The sequence below is a fragment of the Psammomys obesus genome, unplaced genomic scaffold (genome assembly GCF_907164565.1).
Source record: "Psammomys obesus unplaced genomic scaffold, mPsaObe1.curated_primary_1811, whole genome shotgun sequence".
Classification (NCBI taxonomy): Eukaryota; Metazoa; Chordata; class Mammalia; order Rodentia; family Muridae; genus Psammomys; species Psammomys obesus.
In genome coordinates this window covers 32152754-32157643 of record NW_026585644.1, presented here as the reverse complement: position 1 = coordinate 32157643, position 4890 = coordinate 32152754, and the positions used below count along the sequence as shown (strand labels likewise).

General features: G+C 45.7%; 1 protein-coding gene across 2 annotated transcripts in view; it reads left to right on the top strand.

Annotated features, from left to right (window-relative positions):
• The first annotated feature begins 4472 nt into the window (after positions 1-4472).
• Positions 4473-4890, top strand: part of Itsn2 (intersectin 2) — a 111278-nt gene continuing 110860 nt past the window's right edge. For both annotated transcript variants that reach the window (XM_055626135.1, XM_055626126.1), the window contains exon 1: positions 4473-4548. The gene's annotated coding sequence lies outside the window, so the exon portion shown is untranslated. The remainder of the gene's footprint in view (positions 4549-4890) is intronic.

Below are 4890 nucleotides of genomic sequence, written 5' to 3'. Positions count from 1 at the left end.
GTGGAGCAGAAAAAGGTATTTGAAGGGATGTTGAGTGATATTTTTTAAAAAATTCAATGAAAAAACAGATATTTTAAGACATGAGATTCATGAAGCTGAACAAACAGAAAAGTCCATGTTGGTGTATGTCATAGCCAAATTGCTGAAAGCAAAGATACAATGCAAATCTTCAACGCTGTGAAGAAAAATAATATATGATTATAATAAACCTATCTGATCAGCAGCTCACTTCTAGCCTTGTAGAAGAGAATTGAAAAACATCATTAAAATACTGAAAATAAAAACAAATAAAACCTAGTAACTCAGAATTTTTATATTCTATTCACATGTCATGGTGCAGGTCTGGAAGTGACAGGGCAACTTGTGGGCACTGATTTTCTCCTTCCATCTGTGGGGTCCATAGAGCAAACTCAAGTCATCAGGCATGGCAGTAGGTGCCTTTATCCACTGGACCATCTCATTGGACTTAACTCAGTATTTTACAACCATGTAAATCTACATTCAAATATGAGAGTTGAATGTAAATTTACATTCAAACATGAAAACAAATAACATTTAAATTTTCTTATAAAACATAAGAACTTATGGCCAACAGACCTGTAGTATAGCTTTAAACACTAAAGGAAGTTATTTAGAGGAAATTATAACTGGAATCTCTGGTGCTCAAGAAATAATACAGAACACCAGATGGAACAAATATCTGGGCATATCTGGGCGATCTCTATAGACCATAGCACCTTAATTTCTTTATAAATTAATTATTTAAAATTAAGGTTATAGCATTGCCATAGTCAGTCTATTAATGCTAAAGGTCTTATGTAAAAGACAAGCCCCAAGTTCTCATGTCTTCTTATATGATAACATATTTTTCTTAGGGAATGGTTGAAATCTGGACATTTTACTTGTGTCTGTTCTAGCCTGTTCTCACCACAATAGTCTTGTTTTGAGGCTAGACCTGGGTAGGTTTTTAGATGAAGAATTGGATCTTTGAAAACTACAAAAGGAGAAATTGAGAGAAAATAGGATCTATATGGCTGAGAAGAGCATGGAAGGAAAAAAGCTTGTGATTAGATGTATAAACCATTTATAAACCATGGTGAAACCTTGGTTTATAGAAATAAGCCTAAGAACCTATCCTAGATTTTGGCAGAAGGGGAGAAATAAGATATGCATAGTTTACTTCCCGATTTCCCAAATTTTTCACTGCTGATCTTTTCTAGAACAAGAATGTCTATTATGACTTAGGTAGGACTTGTTACTTCATCTCTGGTTTATGCTAGTGGTGAACAATTTGGGAAATTCTGAGGGAATTCACAGGCACAGTTTCAAGATCAGCCCTTGAGTGGAGGAAGTTAAAGAACTGGGAGGGAGGTTGCATCACCTACCAATCACAAATTCCTAAGGCCAAAGGATGATGAGAGCTTTGGGTGGGGAGGACTGACTGACTGCTTCAGGTGCCAAAGTAGATACTGAGTGCCCTGGAATTCGGCTAAAGACATAAGAGAAGAAGGGTGTTACTGGAGTTGTAAGCCTCAAAAGAAAGGACTTTTTTTTTTTTTCTTTTTCTTTTCTTTTTTTTTTTTTTTTTGCATATGAGTGGGCAAAGATGGAGAAGCAGCAAGAACATTTCTTGGGTAGCTTCTGTGTTTGCCTCCCAAATTCCATTCTTTAGATTGTTGAACAGAACTACTGTGGGCAAAGCCTGCTCGGGAATCTGAGAATCCTTCACTTCTTTTCCTGTCATTACTCACACCTAACCACTAAATACTAAACAGTCCAGGTTTATTCCAGAATCACATATGTAAGTATAAGAGAAGCTAGGCTATCGGAGGCCTTCATACTCCATGTTGTGATAGGAGAGATTGGTCTAAAATTCTGAAGAGAAACCTAAGTTGTCAGCACTCCAGCAGGCAGATCTCTGAGTTTGAGGCCAGACTGGTCAACAGAATGAGTTCCAGGACAGCCAGGACTACAGAAAGAAACCCTGTCTCAAAAAAACAAAAAACAAAACCAGAAAAAAAACAGGTGTGGTGGCACACACCTGTGATCCCAGCACCGGGGGAGGCAGAGGCAGACAGATCTCTGTGAGTTGGAGGCCAGCCTGGTCTACAAAGAGAGTCCAGGATAGCCAAGGCTGCACAGAGAAACCCTGCCTCAAAAACCCAAAACAACTAAAAACAGAAAAAAAAAAAAAGAAAGAAAGAAGGAAGGAAGAAAAGAAAAGCAAGCAAGAAAGAAAGAAACATGAGTTGTTGATTTAGTGCTTAGGATGCTGGAGGCAGAGGCATACAGAACCCCCATTCCTGTCAGAGGTTGTCAGTTTTGTAGTCTTTTTAAGGGAGACTTTTAAATGCTCCCCCACTTCCCTGTCCTCCTCCTCCCAAGCATGAGGCAGCTTCTTCAACAGAAAGACAAGGTGAATGTCACCAAGTCCAGAACACCAAATCCAAGTGACACTAGTTAGTGAGGGGATTGAATGGAGATTAACTGTCTGCCCATGAGGAATAAAGTCAGTTTTACAGGTCAACTCCCTGCAGGACTGTGGTGAGAAGGATTCTGGGGCTTAGATTCTGGGCACGGGAAGGCAGCATGGGGGTGGATATGAAAGCAGGTGCTTAAGAGTGCTTGTTTAAAAGACTTGTTTGGAGGCAGAAAAGTTTTATCTGGTCCCTCACCCAGGAAGTGAGGGACCTCGTAGACTGATAACAAGGAGTATTGTGTCTCTGTGTCAGTGAAGCTCAGGACCTGTCTGTCAGGTCTTAGTCAAGTCCTAATCAAAGAGTTAAGAAAAACAACATGAGAGCAAGAAAAGCCTGTTTATCACCATTGACATTTTTAGGCCTGAGCATTTCAGCCTTCTCTTTTAAGTCAGACTTGCTGCCTTCATCTGCCCCAACTGGTAAGAAATGAAGTCTGGTGTTTTCTGAGACTGATACTCCAACCAAGGACCATTCATGGAGATAACCTAGAACCCCTGCACAGATGTAGCCTGTGGCAGCTCAGTCTCCAAATGGGCTTTCTAGTAATGGGAACAGGGGCTGTCTTGGACATGAACTCAGTGGCTGGCTCTTTGATCACCTCCCCTTAAGGGGTAGGGTGGGGGCTGCAGCCTTACCAGGCCACAGAGGAAGACAATGTAGCCAGCCCTGATGAGACCTGATAGACTAGGGTCAGAGAGAAGGGGAGGAGGACTTCCCCTATCAGTGGACTGGGGAACAGGCATGGGAGGAGATGAGGGAGGGAGGGCAGGATTGGGAGGGGATGAAGGTGGGGGCTACAGCTGGGATACAAAGTGAATAAATTGTAATAAATAAAAATTATATTTAAAAATGAAGCCTGAGGTTATATGATATACACAGACCTCTCACATTTCAACAGGAATCAAAGGGATATGATATTTTTTAAAAAAAAAATTCATTTAGCTAGGCATGGTGGCACACACCTGTAATCCCAGGACTCAGGGAGGCAGAGGCAGGTGGATCTCTGTGAGTTCGAGGACAGCCTGGTCTACCAAAGCGCGTCCAGGGCAGCCAAGCCTATACAGAGAAAACCTGTCTCCAAAAACCAAAAAAACCCCAAACCCCAAACCGATCAATTTATTTTTGTTTTTTTTTGAAACGGTTTATGTAGAGCCTAGACTGACCTCAAATTCATGATCCTTCTCACCAGTCAGATCTGGCTTTCTCTTGAGTGTGTGCAGGGATTACAGCCATGCATCCGTTCAGGTTATGAGGTTTGCATCTCAGCAAAGGCCCCTCAACTGAAATTTTGAGTCTTAGACCTCCATTTCGCTCATGAGGAACCCATCATTTCTTCACCCCAATCCAAAGAAAGCCTTTTTGTCAAGGGAGTGTTGCTGCCTTTGTCAAATATGTTATGGTGACTTGAGGCTGGTCTTTCTGAGGAGTCCATATAATAGAAAGAGGTAATAAAGAGAAATTCTGAGTTTCAGTTTCTCCTGTAGGATGAGCAAGAATGCTTAGCTTCTGCAGGCAGCAAAGACTGCTGGGGAGGTCTTCCTGTGAGGAGCTTGCCCTTGCATGTGAACAGGGTTAGGGGATGGATGCTCCTTGTTGGATGATTCTCTGTCTCTTTGTCTCCCTCTGTGTCTCTGTCTCTGTTTCTCTGTTTGTATGTGTAAGAGAGAGACGCGGTGAAGAATAATGAGTGAGGTTCAATCTTTTAGGGGAGTTCTTGAGAAGGGTCTGCCACAACAGTGGAGGCTACTCCTTCGCACCTCTGGCTTCCCCTTCTCAGGAAATTCTTGCTCCCCTATTGACGACGAGACCATCAGCGAATAAGAAGGTTCCAGAGCGAGAGAGCAAGATCCACGTGTGGTCCAACAAGGATGTCCGGGACATCTCTCGGCCCTTTCCAGAAACCTTGGGGTCCAGTGTGGCAGGAAACGTCCCACCCTTGTCACCTCGAAGAGGAGGAGCCAGGTGGGTCGCAGCAGCTCCTGGAAGCGCTTGTTGGCTCCGGAGCTTCGGGACCTCGCGGGAGGAGAAGCGCCTCAGCCTACGCCTTCTCGGCCTCACGGTTCCCGGGGTGAGGAGGAGGAGGAGGAGGAGGAGGGAGGAGGGTCACGCAGCGCTGCGCTCCCCACGGCGGGACGTCGGTGCCCCGCGGCCAGGCCGGGCGGACGGGCGGGCGGGCCGTCCCTGCCCTCCCGTCGCTCGCCTCCCCGCCCCCCCGGCTTCCTGCGGAGGCCGCGGCCGCCATGTTGTTGTGGGGCTGAGGCGGCGCCGGCGGAGCCCAGCGGCCGTGACAGGCTGCGCAACAGGTCTGCTGCGGCCGGGCCTGACGACTGACCCGGCGGCGGCGGCGGCGGCACGGCAGGGTCTCGCCCGCGCCTGGGCCGCGCCCGCGCGCCGGGGCCGAGGAGCGCGC